At 41.8% G+C, this 15,479-nt stretch overlaps 1 protein-coding gene across 10 annotated transcripts in view; it reads left to right on the top strand.

Moving 5' to 3' along the window:
* EIF4G3 (eukaryotic translation initiation factor 4 gamma 3) overlaps positions 1-15,479 on the top strand; it is a 366,352-nt gene that overhangs the window by 120,196 nt on the left and 230,677 nt on the right. For 9 of the 10 annotated variants that reach the window (XM_062190571.1, XM_062190570.1, XM_062190569.1 and 6 more), the window contains one exon: positions 5,697-5,825. The exons of the other annotated variant lie outside the window; for it this stretch is intronic. The gene's annotated coding sequence lies outside the window, so the exon portion shown is untranslated. The remainder of the gene's footprint in view (positions 1-5,696; positions 5,826-15,479) is intronic. 10 annotated transcript variants of the gene reach the window in all.

Raw genomic sequence — 15,479 nt, 5'->3', positions numbered from 1 at the left:
TGCAGCTGTTGGAATCTTTTTAGATGATCTCACTAAGGAAATGTATCTTGAGATAAAAAAGGAGGAGATGACTCCTCAAACATAAACCATATGCTTTTTACCTTTATATGAACCATTTGTTGCCAAAAAATATTAATTGATGGATAGGTCTTTAGCCTAGCAGAAAGGTAAGGTTTGAATCCAAGCTCTGTCTCCTGACTTCAGCTTCCTGCTAATGCAAAGCCCATGAGGGAGCAGTGATGGTTCAGGTAATTGGATTTCTGCCACTTACGTGGGCGATCCAGATTGAGTTTCTACCTCCTGGCTTTATTTTGTTTCCCATGTGCTGTCATGCTGTCATTGGGTAGGAACCAGCAGACAGGAGCTCTCTGTGTTTGTATGTGTGTGTGTGTCTCCCATCTCTTAAGAAAAAAATTTTTTTAATTAATTTACTTGAAAACAGTCCTGAAACTTTGTTTTGTTATGTTCTTATTAAAAGAGTACTTTACTTTTTAAATAAAAAAAATTGGTTCTTTGTATGTATATAATATTTAATAGTATATCTATATTCTGTCAGTGCCTTTGTGTCTAGATGCCAGTCACAGGTCTACATGTACATATATAAATTCTGTATTTGGTGTTATTAAATACCCATGAAGCTGTATTTACACTCTGCCTTCCTGTGTATATATTTAAAGTTTTTTAAGGATTATTTATTATTTAATTTATGATTTATTTGTTGATGAGGGAAGGGTGGGGGGAGAGAGAAAGAGAGAGAAAGAAAGAGATCTTCCATCTCTGGTTCACTCTCCAGATGGCCACAGCAGCTGGGGCTGGGCCAAGCCAAAGCCAGGAGCCAGGAGTTCCATACAGGTCCCCCTTGTGGATGGCAGGGGCTCAGAGACCTGGGCCATCTTTCACTGCTTTCCCAGGCCCATTAGCAGAGAGCTGGATCAGAAGTGGAACAGCCTGAATTTGAACCAGTGTTCACATGGGATGCTGGCATTGCATGCAGAGGCTTAACCCACTGTACCACAATATTGACCCCAATTTCTGCTGCTTTCCTAGGCCATAGCAGAGAGCTGGATCAAAAGTGGAGCAGCCAGCCCATATGGGATGCCAATGCTGCAGGCGATGGCCTTACCCGCTATGCCACAGTGCTGGCCCTTGTGTTCTAGTTTTTTATTGTTTCTGTGTGGGAAACCATTTACACATTGATCATTCTATTGAGCAGTTGAGTCTTTTCTCTCAGTTTGGTGTTATATAGAAAAACACAGCTATGAATGTTTCTGTACATGTATGCTGGTACAGTCTGGTTAATTTTTCACAGGTGTATATCCAGCAGTGGAACAACTGAGTTATAGGACGCAACTGCTTTCAAGTTTACTAGCTAATGCCAAATTGTTGGCCAAAGTGATTGTACCAACTTGCATTTCCACAGTAGTTGAATGAGAATTCTGGAATTTCCATGTTATAGCCAATGCAAAAATGGAGTATCTGTTAGCACAAAGTTTCCTGGCAGTATCTTTTAAGTAAAGCACGTACACACACATGTTAGGATTAATGTTATTAGTATTACACATGTTAGGATTAATATTATTTAGTAAATAGAAGTCTTTCTAGCTATGTATATGGTTAAGTAGTTGCCATAGTCAGCTACTCTACCTCTGCTCTTTGCCTTCATAATGATATGTAGTAATATTTTTCAGGTACCAGGAAAACATAGTTTTTATTTCTTTGTGTGAAACTTCTGGATACTGCCTTTCAAGCAGTTGGATTACAACAATATCTGAATTGGAACAACAAGTGAGAGAAGTGAAATAGGCATGTTCTGTAACTCTGCTGTTCTACTCTGAAGTGTGCATCTGTGAAGATTTAATAAATGTATACCAGGGTCCATGTACAGAATAAGTCAATCAGAGAAGAGAAGATTCAGTAATTATTTTTTAAGAATATTTTGTGGGGCTGGTGCTGTGGCATAGCGGGTAAAGTTGCTGCATACAGTAAGGATATAGAATACTGGAACAAGAGACAGCACTGTGGTGTAGTTGGTTAAGCCTTTGCCTGCATTGTTGGCATCCCATGTGGTCCCAGCTGCTCACTTCAGATCCAGCTCCCTGCTAATATGCTTGGGAAAGCAGTAGAAGATGGTCCAAGACCTTGGGCCTCCCTGTACCCACATGGGATACCGGGAAGAAACTCCAGGTTCCTGGCTTCGATTGGCACAGCTCCTACCGTTGCTGCCGTTTGGGGGAGTGAGCCAGCGGATGGAAGACCTCTCTCTCTGCTTTTGCCTCTGCCTCTGCCTCTCTGTAACTCTACCTTTTGAAGACATAAATCTCTGTAATGGCCTGGGAAAGCAGTAGGAGATGGCCCAAGTCCTGGGAGACCTGGAAGAAGCTCTCTTCGGATTGACGCAGATCTGGCCGTTGTGGCTAATTTGGGAGTGAACCAGGGGATGGAAGACTTCTCTCTCTACCATCTCCTTCTCTGTAATTAAAAAAAATTATATATATATATATTATATATATAAATATATATAATATATATATATATGTATATGTATATATATGTGTATATATATATGGTCTTTAGAACTTTAGAAATGGTACTTCTGCAAACTGACAAACACTGAAAGAATTATGTAAAGTATTCATGAGAAAGATTAGTAATCATCAGATTATTTGTTTTTCTGAAAACTGCAAGTACAGGGCTGGTGTTCTGGCATAGCCAGTAAAGCCGCTGCCTGCAGTGCCGGCATCCCATGTGGGCGTTGTTTCCTTAAAGACAACCTCAATGACAAAGTAGCTTAACATGCACACCCCTGAGGTGTGCGTCCTTCAGTTCTCCTAAATAGTGGGTCAATAGCTAACAGTTATGCAGCAGTCATTTTGTACTGGGTTATCCAGTAGCGCGATCACCACCAAACTTGGCAAAAGCAGTCCAAAGAACATAAATCTGAATCAAAACAATATAAAAACTAGAATTTCTAACAAAATCTTCCCAAAACAAAATGCTACATAAAATAAACATCTCTAGGCTTCACTGTACTCCAGTTCGAAGAGTCCCTGTGGGAGGTGTCACACTGCATAAAGCACTACGTTTTTATTTTTGAGTATCATACTCACATTGTATAATGCAGGTGGAATGTCTTGGCCAGAGAAAAAGTAAACCATACAGAGAAAAGAAAGATAACAGAACTGTATTCCAGAGATAGGACTGGCTCAGTGCTAATGAAGTTGCTGTAAATAATAACCAAATTTCAACTAAAATTTGAGTAACTCTTAGAAAATATTATTTTTCTAAAAAGATTGATTTGTTTATTTGAAAGAGTCAGAGAGAAGGAGAGGGAGGGAGGGTAAGGGGGAGGAGGGGTCTTCATCTGCTGGTTCACTCCCCAATTGGCCGCAATGGCTGGAGCTATGCCGATCCGAAGCCAGGAGCCAGGAGCTCCTAACAGGTCTCCCATGCGTGCGTGGGCCCAAGCACTTGGGCCATCTTCTACTGCTTTACCAAACCATAGCAGAGGTCTGGATCAGAAGTAGAGCACCTGGAACTCAAACCGGCGTCCATACGGGATGCCGGCATTGCAGGCAGAAGCTTTACCCACTATGCCACAGCATTGGCCCCAAGACTATATATATTTTTAGATTCCTGATTATTTGATATTTTGGTATCTGTTGATAACAGGTCATAAATTTGTATTTTTAATGTCTTTAGTTAACGTTTCTGAAAATATGCACTATTGGATTTTGCCGTTCATTTATTTGAATGATGAGTGCCACTAGTTTTTTGTTATTTTTTAAATTTATTTTTTAAAAATTTATTTGAAAGGCAGAGTTAGAGAGATCTTTTTACACTGGTTCACTCTAAAAAAGCTGCCATTGCTGGACTTAGGTCTCCCACATGGGTGACAGGAGCCAGAGCACTAGGACAGTCTTTAGCTGCCATTTCCAGGTGCATTTCCAGAGGGCTAGGTAGAAGTGGAGCAGGCAGGACTCGAACCAACACTCTGATGTGGCGTGCCTGTGTTGCAGACAGTGACTTAACCTGCTGCACCAGCCTGTTGACCCTTAGTTGTTGTTGTTGTTCTTTTCCCTCTTCCTCCTTGTCTAAGATTGATTGGTGGGCTCTGGGTAGAGCTCTGAGTGAAGTGGTTTCATGTCAGTTCTGGCTTATGGAAACTTATTTCTAACCAAAGGGCAAAAGATGTAATTTTTGGTTACATAAAAACATATGCCAATAATTATTTTTCCTATTGTACCAATTCATGACTGGCACATTAGAAAATGTAAATAAGAAAAGAAAGACATGCTTATAATACTTTAAGATTTTGATATGTTTTCTTATAGATCTAAAAATTTTACATATGTGTATGTATATGTGTGTGCATATTATACTTACACACAAAGACATATGTAGATAGAAATCTATGTGTGCTCATGTACATGTATATTTAGATATACTTTTTCCCGTTTTGAAAATAATTTTATTTGAATAGCAGTGTGACAGAGAGAAAGAGAGATCCTGCATCTGCTAGTTTACTCTCCAAATGTCCACAACAGCCACAGCTGTGCCAGGCCGAAGCCAAGAGGCAGGAACTCCACCCAGGTCTCTGGGTGGCAGGGGCCCAATATTGGTCCAGCTTCTGCTTCTTACCCAGGTGCTTCAGCAATGAGCTGAATTAGAATTAGGGCAGCTGAGACTCAAACTGGTGCTCTGATAATGGGATGCTGGCCTTGCAAATGGAAGTTTAACCTGGTACGCCACAGTGCCCAGCCCCTAGATGTACTTTTTAAAGACAAAAACGTAATTAATTTTTCTCTTAAGTATCTTTGCCTCTTTTTGGATTCAGGTTTATGGAAGTATAATAGATAAAACATTCTTCTTTTTTAGTGTGTAATTCTGAGTCTTGAGACACACAAACCATTCAGGTACTTGTCAGGATAGTCAACACACAGAAAAGTTAGATCACTCCCAAAATTCTGTGCCCCTTGTTTGGTCATCTCTTTCCCCTTGCAATCATTTATCTATTTTCTGTTTCTTTGGTAAAATGGCACCAAATGTTGCTTCAAGTCTGGCTTCTTTCACTTGGCATCTTTTTCCTTTAAGGTTTTTGGTTTTGATTTCATGCTTCAAGAATCTTTTATTAGGATCAGATGTTGCATGCAATAGTTAAGTCGCTGCTTGGGAAGTACCTGGGTTTAAGGCTCTGCTCTGCTTCCTGTTTCGGCTTCCTGGCAGTGTGCACTGTGGGATACAGCAGATCAAGGCTTGCACTCTTGGGTCCCTGGCATCCATGTAGAAGAACAAGTTTGAGTTCTGGGATCCTGGCTTTGGCCTGGCTCATCCTCAGCTTTTGGGGCATGAACCAGGGCATAGGAGATCTCTCTGTCTCTTCCTCTTTCTCTATCTGTCTGCCTGTCTTTCTCTCTCTGCCTTTCAAAGAAATATGTTTTTTTTTTTAAATGTTTTATCAAATTGATAAAAATATTCACATTTTTCTCCTTAAGTTTTATTTTTGCATTTTTGAAAATGTAAGCCTTTATTCAGTCTGATACTTTAGTGTACATTCTAAGAGAAAAATTCAATTTCATAAAATATGCTAATCAATTTAACTATTTATTAAACTTGAGTTACTAGTATATGGTGCTTATGAATCATATGAATTCATAAGAAATTCAAATTCATTAAAATGAATTTTAATTTCCTTACAGGTAACACAAGTTGCAAGACAGCAGGGACCCTCAACCCCTTCCCCTTATTCAGCACATGAGGTAAACAAGGGGCATCCAAATCTTGCGGCCACGCCCCCGGGACATGCATCGTCCCCTGGACTCTCTCAAGTAAGAAAAACATTTTTTATAAAAAGAAATATCCATGTGAAATGACTTTTGGTAATGCTATAAAACATTACTTGAAGAGTAATGTATCTTTTATTCTTTATAGACACCCTTCTCATAATGGTGGTTACTGACAGTTTCATCCATTTCATTTTGGAGTCATTAAACACTTAACTTTCAGTGCTATTTTGTTTTCCTTTTTAATGTTTCAGTAATTAGAGTATGATTCTAATGTCCATTGAAAAAAAAACAGCTCCATAGGCAGGTGTTGATCCTAGTGGTTTGGAAGTCTGCGTCCATATTCCATACTAGAGTCCCTGCATCTGGTTCCTGGATCCAGATCCCGACTCCGGCTGCCTGCCAGTGCTGACCCGGGGAGGCAGCAGTGATGGCTTGAGTGACCTGGATTGTTTGGGGGACCTAAATTGAGTCTCTGGCTTGTGGTTTGGGTCACAGACTATTGAACAGTTGTTGTGTGCATTTGGGGAATTAACCTGCAGATGAGAGCTCTTTGTCTCTGTGGCTCTTAAATAAGTGAATGAACGAGTGTTAAATGAATAAATAAGTAAAGTCTAAAAACCCAGAAGGCACTGATGTAACTTTTCAGTGTTTAATCTGCCACTGTCTTCTATTCCTTTTTTGTGGTCATTTTCTACTTCTGTGAAAAGTGTAGATTTTTTGCTCTTTAGAAACTTTAGTGGTATTTAAAAATTTTTTTATTTATTTAAAATCTTCAGTTCATTTTATTTGTGCAATAGATATTCAGACGTCTCGTCCCCTGCTTCATTTTGTAGGTTGGCTGAGGTAGTAAATGTGATATACATTGCCTGCAAAACCCCAAATAGGTATACCAAATCCATACCTCTTTTTTCATGGTTCTTAGTGTTAGGAGAGCGATTGTTCCCCTTCCCCAACTTGTCTAGAGAGGGGCATGGTGCCATGCTAGTGGAACTTACTGGAAAGCTACCCTCTGGCATTGCTCAGAATTTTTCCCTACAGAATGGGGGCAAGGGTTTCATTTGTAGACTGAGCCAGAGGATGGAAGATCGATATCTCTCTCTCTCTCTCTCTCTCTCTGCCTTTCAAATAAATAAATTGTTTAAAGATTTATGTATTTATTATTTGAAAGGCAGAGTTACAGAGAAGCAGACAGAGTAAAACAGAGAGAGGTTTTCTGTCTGCTGGTTCCCTCCCCGAATGGCCACAGTTGCCAGAGGCTGTGCTGATCCGAAGCCAGGAGCCAGGAGCTTCTAACAGGTCTCCCACGTGGGTGCAAGGGACCAAATACATGGGCCATCTTCCACTGCTTCCCCAGGCCATAGCAGACAGCTGGATTGGAAGTGGAACAGCTGAGATTCGCATTGGCACCCATCTGGGATGCTGACACTGCAGGCAGCGGCAGAAAAAAAAAAAAAGCCTTTTACCTGATAAACTGAGAGAGATAGTTGTTGACTTCTGGGTGCTGCTGTGTGCTGCAGCAGAATCCTGGCACTGATGAAGCTGTACTCAGCTGGGGAGCTGGTCACCTGAGAAGCCACATTTTCTACATTCTATCTGGTGTTGGAGATGGCTGCTGCCAAGCCCAGAGGAAGCACAGAGCAAACACCTTTTCTCCTGTAAAATCTCTAGTGCCCTCTACCGACGAACTGTGGCTTTTTGCCAGCTAAGATACTAAAATATTTATAGAGCCAGATCCATTTTCACATTACAGGCAGTCGGTGAATTTTGAGCTGAGAGACAAGCGGTTGATAGCTGGCATATAAAGGAAAGAGCTTAGTTTTCCATTGGAATTTCGTACTCCTTCAAGTAGTGATTTGACTAAAGCAGTCACATCAGGGCTGCTGGCAGATACGTTCCACAGGCGCCGCCCTGCCACCCTGTGTGTTATTTTATCAGCTGAATGTAGGAACCAGAGTGTCTGAATACCAGGGTTGGGGCCACAGAGATAATCTTGTGGTTGTTTGTGGTCGGTCTGTTTTGCTCCTATTTTGATTAATCTGTGAGTGAACCCAGGAAATCACCTGGTTTGCTGCCCTTCTTTATTCCTCATTTTGAGTCAGAAGAAGACTTCTAGACTCATCTGTCTTCTAACAATATCTTAATATTTGTTGATAGGATAAGGAAGTTTGTCTAAATGTGTATACTGGAAATTTGGAGATTTTGTAGGAAACTCAAGTCTCCTTAAGTTTAACAGTTGAAACAGTTTATGAATCATAATCAGTGTATGGATCTGAAAATAGAGCTTTCACAATAGAGGAGAAAGGATTACAGGCTTTGAATCAAATAGTCCTAAGTCCTAGGGCTGAGTCTCACTTTTCAGTTAAATGAGTTCGGGTAAGTTATATTGCTGGCTCTTCCTATAAAGCGGCCTTAGGTGATTGGTTTTAATGGTTTGTTACTCACTTGACCCAGAAAACCCCACAAAGTCATGCAAACCAAGAGGTTCAAATCTTCATGTTCACTCTAAGAACACCAAGAAACTGTCCAGCGATACGTACACATCAAGGGTGTGCATATCCCAAAACCACCAAGTATCTGAAAGATGTCACATTAAAGAAACAATGTGTGCCAATGGTGGAGTTGCTAGGTGTGCCCAGACCAAGCAGTATGTTGGACTCAGGATTGGTGGCCCAGAAAGAGTACTGAGTTTCTGTTGCACATGCTTAAAAATGTAAAGAGTGGTACTGAGCTTCAAAGTTTAGCTGTAGATTCTCTGGTCATTGAGCATATCCAGGTTAACAAAGCGCCCAAGATGTGCCACTGTATCTGCAGAGCTCATGTTGGATTAACCCTTACGTGAGCTCCCTATGCCACTCTGAGTTGATCGTCACTGAAAAAGAACAGATTGTTTCTAAACCGGGAGAGGGGGTGGCACAGAAGAAAAAGATATCCCAGAAGACACTAAAGAAACAAAAATTTACGGCTTGAGAATAAAATCAGCATAAAAATTCAGCATAAAATGCAAATTAAAAGGAAAAAAAATCCCTAGAACTTGGTTTTTTCATCTCATGTAGTGGAGAATTAAAATTCCAGTTCCCTTTAAGGAACTTGCGGTGGTGATTTTGTAACATCCTGCCTTAGAATATGCTAATTTTAGTAAGTGGCAGTTATTATTTTCATACTTGTCAGACTTAGCTCTCCTTGCTAATTGCACGTGTACATGTGTGTGTGTGTGTGTGTGTGACCTGGCCTGCTCACTCTTCTGTTTTGGCTGCCTGTCGTATTAGTGTGGAACTCAGAAACTGTCCCCAAAAGTTTGATATGTCTTCCAAGGTTTTGTCCCTCTTCCTGACATTAGGATTAAAAAAAAGTAGAGGCTAGGGGCTGGCTTTGTGGCGCCTTGTGTTAAACTGCTGCTTGAGACGCGGACGTCCCATATCTGAGTGCCAATTTGAGGCCCAGCTACTCTGTTTCTGATCCGGCCTCCTACTGATATCTTCTAGTAGGCAGCAGATGATGATTGAAGTGCTGGGGCTTCTGCCACCCACACTGGAGACCTAGATTGAGTTCTAGGCTACTGGCTTTGGACTGGCCCAGTCCTGGCGAAATATCAGCATTTGGGGAATGAATCAACAGACGGCAGTTCTCCCTCTTGTTGTTTCACAATATGAAAAGAAAGAATGTATGAAGGGGCCAGGCTTGACCATTTCTTTTGTCTGCTTATGTACAAAACTATTGGACTCAAATCAACTGAGGATAAAATCAAAATATTCTTCAGCCATGTGTCCTCTGTGATGTGCTACAGTCTTCCTTCCTATGAAATCTTTTTTTTTTTTTTTTTTTTTTTAGAGATTTATTCATTTATTTGAGAGACAGAGAAGTCTTCCATCCACTGGTTCACCCCCTAGGTGGCTGCATTGGCTGGAGCTGGGTGGGTCAGAACCCAGGACTCAGGAGCTTCTACTGGGTCTCCTGCATGGGTACAGGGATCCAAGCACTTGGGCCATCCTCTGCTGCTTTCCCAGGTACATTAGCAGGGAGCTGGATTGGAAGTTGAGCAGCGGGTACTTGAACCAGCACCCATATGGGATGCCAGGATCACAGGTGATGGATTTACCTGCTATGCCATAACATGGGTCCGAGTGAAATCTTTTTGTCCAGGTAGCTATCTGGTTCTTTCAATGATGGGATTTTTTTTTTTTTTTTAATTTTTGACAGGCAGAGTGGACAGTGAGAGAGAGAGAGAAAGGTCTTCCTTTTGCCGTTGGTTCACCCTCCAATGGCCACCGCGGTAGGCACGCTGCGGCCGGCGCACCGTGCTGATCCGATGGCAGGAGCCAGGTGCTTCTCCTGGTCTCCCATGGGGTGCAGGGCCCAAGGACTTGGGCCATCCTCCACTGCACTCCTGGGCCACAGCAGAGAGCTGGCCTGGAAGAGGGGCAACCGGGACAGGATCGGTGCCCCGACCGGGACTAGAACCCGGTGTGCCGGTGCCGCGGCTCACTAGGCTAATCCTCCGCCTGCGGCGCTTGTACCCCAGGTTCTAGTCCCGGTCAGGGTGCCGGATTCTGTCCTGGTTGCTCCTCTTTTCAGTCCAGCTCTCTGCTTTGGCCCGGGAAGCCAGTGGAGGATGGCCCAGGTCCTTGGGCCCTGCACCCGCATGGGAGACCAGGAGGAAGCACCTGGCTCCTGGCTTCAGATCGATGCAGCGCGCCGGCCGTAGCGGCCAATTGTGGGGTGAACCAACAGAAGGAAGACCTTTCTCTCTGTATCTCTCTCACTGTCTAACTCTGCCTGTCAAAAAAAAATTTTTGAAAGAAAGAAAATATTTATTTTATTTATTTGAAAGGCACAGTTACAAGCCAAGTGACAGAGAGAAAGAGGGAGAGAGAGAGAGTCTTCCATCTCAGTTTACTTCCCAAATGGCTACATTGACTGGGCTGGGCCAAGCTGAAGCCAGGGGCCTGAACTTTATCTAGGCCTCCTTTCTGGATGGCATGGACCCAAGCACTTGGGTTATCTTCTGTTGGCTTCCCAGGCACATTAGCAGGGAGCTGGAATGGAAGTAGAACAGCTGGAACTCTTGACACATAATGCTAGCTAGCATCTCAAGCAGTAGCTTAACCCAGCTGCGCCACAGTGTTGGGCACGAGAGCTTTTGTATATGAGTAACTCCCTTTATGATGTCATCATCTCTGTCCTAGTCAATGTGTGCTCATTGTGATTTATAATATCTTTTCTTGGTTAAAAGCCAACTTATTGATGGTATCAAAAATTAATATGTGTATGTAGATATTATAAAAGGCATTTTTTCCCCTAGGTTGGTAGAAAAGATTCATTGTTTTAGAATTTAGGTGAACATTAAGAACCCTAATAATATTAATAACGCTAAGAACTGGGAATGTTCTAATAATGACTCAGTAAGTATGTATAAGCTTTGTGTTAGTACAACAAAATACCTGAGGCATCATTTACAGAGAAGAAGTTTATTTAGCTTATGGCTTTGGAGGCTAAAGGGTATGGCACCTTCATCAGCTCAGTTCTGGTAAGGACCAGATGGTAGATGATTGATGATGGTGGCTGGAGTGTTTGTTATAGTTAGCACAGGAACAAAGAAGAAAGGGAATAGGCAAGGCCAAGTTTGCTCTTTAAATAACAACCTATTTGGGAGAAACTCTGGTGGAGTCCCGTGAGAACTACCATGCACAGGCATGCACCCTGTGACCAAAGGAACGCCCCCACTCCCGTAGGCCCCAGCTCCCTCTACCACCTCTCAGTAGTACCAGCCTGGAAACCAAGCACTCAACATGAACCTTAACCATGAATGTGGGATGACCAATAGCTAAACCATAGCAAGAGGGCTCCATGTCTGGTGCTGTGGTTAAGGTGTCGATTGGAACACCCTCGCGCCTCCTAGGTTCCAGTCGCAGTTCTGCTCCTGACTCCAGCTTTCTGCTAGTACACACCCTGTGAGGCTGCAGGTGATGGCTCAAGTAGCTTAGTCTGTCAACTACATGAGAAATCCAGGTTGAGTTTCTGGCTCCCAGACATTTGGGGAGCAGACCAGTGAATGGGAGGTCTCTGTCTGTTCCTATTTTTCAAATTAATAGTATATAAACCATAGCAAGGTGTTTGAAAGTCTGTTTTGAAGTCTTAATATCTAAGAGAAAGTACAGATACTTGTTGTCTTTTTATTTTAATTGCTGTTTGGAAACTGAAATCTTGGAAGAGGAAATTTTAAAATGTGTGTTCTGGTGAGTTCTGATGAGTTTCCCTTGAAACACATTTTAATCAAAAAACAAAAATCTTGTAGCATAAGATTTAAAATGAATTCCCTTTTATTTGCAAATCAAGGGACAGAAAGTATGTCTGATTCATCTTTGCTAGAATTCTAGATTTTTCATTAGTATGGCATGTCTATTTTGTAACCTCCTTTGTTTTCCTGATGTTCTTTCTCTGTTTGTCTTAGAGGTACATGAGCTTGATTTGTGGCATGCCATGAAGTCTGCATGCCCCAGAGTTCTTGGGGTTGTATATTTGCTTAGAGGCTTGGTTATGATTTCCTTCTTAAGCAGTTAGGTTAAAGGGGCATGTGATTTCTCAAAGCAGCTCAGTAGTTAACTTCTTTGTAGACTAGCTATTGCGTATCTTAGCATCTTAACACTTTATACACATGGAGATTTTCTCCTTTTAGAACAAAGAAGCAGGTTTAGAGAAAAATATTTTGGGTTTCCAGTAGGACAGGAGATAAGAACCAGTATATGATAAATAGCTTGCCAATTGCAACTTCACTGAAATGAGAAAAATCACTGGAAGTCCAGCTGCCATGTTCAGAAAGGCACCGAAAAACTTCCAAGGGCTTTAAGGGTTCATAGAGTGTATGAGGCTCACACTGGGAATTAGAGAAGTTGGGTACTGAAGTGATGACTCAGAAGCCAGCTGGCTTATTTACATAACCATTTGGCAACATTTAAGAAGGGAGGGAAGTAGCAAAGCACTGGAGGCTGGCCAGTAGACAAAGATAATAAATATCAAAGACCTCAAAGACAGTACTTTACTATTTCCTCAGTGGGTTTGAACTTGTCTGTTAACCAAAGCATCAATAAAGCTAGAAGCATAAAAACGGAAGAGAAAGAAAACATTATTAAAATAAAAAGTTGGAAGCTACCAGAAAGCTGGATGCACACAAAAGGCATCCTTCACCAAATCTTTGTCATCTGTTTCATTTGATTTACTGAAAAAGTCTTAAGGGATACAAATGCCTTGATGAGCGGTCATCCCTCCTAGAAATGAATGCTGGCTGTTAACACTTTCAAAGGAGATCCCATGCTTTAGTAGTCAGTCGAACAGGTTCTCAAAAATACTAACTCTTGAGCAGAAAAGGGACAGTGATAGGATGATGAGACTCTGAAACATTTAAAAATAATTAAAAGCTGTCCTACTCAGTACATGTTATTATAGCAGAATATGAACCAACATTGTTTAGTATTGTACACTTTTATTGTCAGATGACTATATCTGAAGACAGTATCTTTATGGCAGATTACTTCATAGGCTAGAGTTTTCACAGTTTTCTTATTATTTTTTTAAAGATTTATTTATTTTACTTGAAAGTCAGAGTTACACAGGGAGAGGAGAGGTGGGGGGGGGGGAGTCTTCCATCCGATGGTTCACTCCCCAGTTGGCTGCAACGGCCGGAGCTGTGCTGATCCGAAGCCAGGAGCCAGGAGCTTCCTGTGGGTCTCCCACGTGGGTACAGGGGCTCAAGGACTTGGGCCATCTTCCACTGCTTTCCCAGGCCACAGCAGACAGCTGGACAGGAAGTGGAGCATACAACGCCCAGACCAAGGTGTTAACCTACTGTGAAACAATGCCGGCCCCCACAGTTTTCTTACATTCTTCTGGGAATACAGCTTCCATTTATAATATTTTTTTTTTTTTCAAATAATATGTTTCAGTTTCTAAACAATGAACCTGAAACACCTTGAATCTTTTTAAAAATTCATCCCCACAGTATTCGGACTCCTGGTTGTTAAATGTTGTTAAATGTAGAGCCACATGTATAAATCTGAACTTCAAGAAATTATTGAAGGTACCGATGATCGTAGTGGGAGCAGCAGGACCTAGACTGAAGACTGAAGACTGTGTCTAGTGTGACAGACGAATGAAGGCTCTGATGAAGGCTTTGGCTCTGAATGCTCCAGATGACACGGAGGAGACACTGACAAGGAAACAGACTAGATCATGATTGAGGGAATGTAGAGAGAAAAGGAGTGGAGGTGACAGGTGATGGCCTGTAGTGAGGCCATCACTACAGGAAAGGGAGCATAATGAATAGGGCCATGGATGTTGGAAGGAAAGAGCTAGCAGTGCAGTGATTATAGGATACAGACGTACCTCATTTTTTTATGCTTGACTTGATTGTATTTTGCATGTACTGTATTTTTATTTTTTTAATTTTAATTTTTATTATTTTTGTGGCTTTTATTTACATTATACAGTAGTGCATCAAATGCTGAATAGCATGATTATGTGTAATAAATAAATAGGAACTATCTGTATACATCTGTAGATAACAGCTCAGAATTAAAATACACAAAATTGAACACTTTAAGAATAAAACTGGGGCAGGTGCCGTGGCTCACTTGGTTAATCCTCCACCTGCGGAGCCGGCATCCCATATGGGTGCTGGGTTCTAGTCCTGGTTGCTCCTCTTCCAGTCCAGCTCTCTGCTGTGGCCCAGGAAAGTAGTGGAGGATGGCCCAAGTGCTTGGGCCCCTGCACCCGCATGGGAGACCAAGAGGAAGCACCTGGCTCCTGGCTTTGGATAGGCACAGCGCCGCCCATGGCATCCATTTGGGGAGTGAACCAACGGAAGGAAGGCCTTTCTCTCTGTCTCTCTCTCTCACTGTCTATAACTCTACCTGTCAAATAAATTTAAAAAAAGAATAAAACTGGGGCCAGCGCCGTGGCTTAGCGGGTTAACTCCCTGACCTGAAGCACTGGCATTCCATATGGGCACCGGTTTGAGATCTGCCTGCTCCACTTCTGATCCAGCTCTCTGTGATGGCCTGGGAAAGCAGAAGAAGCTACACCTGTGTGGGAGACCCAGAAGAAGCTCCTGGCTCCTGGCTTCAGATAGGTGCAGCTCCGGCCATTGTGGTCAATTGGGGAGTGAACCATCCGATGGAAGACCTCTCTCTCTCTCTCTCTCTCTCTCCTTCTCTGTGTAACTCTAACTTTCAAATAAATAAATCTTAAAAAAAATAAAAATAAAAAGTAGGACAGAACACCGCAATTAGTAGTGCCTTGTGTACATACTTAATTGTTTACAGATGAAAACTGGCATTACCACAACACTAATCTAACTTTACTCATTTATACAAGTTTCATACATCACAAAAAACATTCCATTATAACACAGAAGTGCTGTTGCCAGACAGGTCATCAGTGAAGTATACTGCCTTTTCTAGTATGTATGCATTTTTGCAAAAAACAAATTGAAGAGTTGTTTCACCTCCACATTCCACAGGTTTATCAGGATTATTTTTCCAACAGCATGTACTTACTTCATGTCTGTATTATATTGTGTTAATTCTTGCAAATGTTTTCAGTATTATAATACATTTTATGGTGATCTGTAGTCAGTGATCATTGATACTACTACCTTAATTGTTTGGGGGCACCACAAACTTAATTATAAATGATTGTGAACTT

Source organism: Lepus europaeus, chromosome 5 (genome assembly GCF_033115175.1).
Source record: "Lepus europaeus isolate LE1 chromosome 5, mLepTim1.pri, whole genome shotgun sequence".
NCBI lineage: Eukaryota > Metazoa > Chordata > Mammalia > Lagomorpha > Leporidae > Lepus > Lepus europaeus.
The sequence above is the reverse complement of the archived record's forward strand: the minus strand, read 5'-3'. Positions and strand labels throughout refer to the sequence as shown.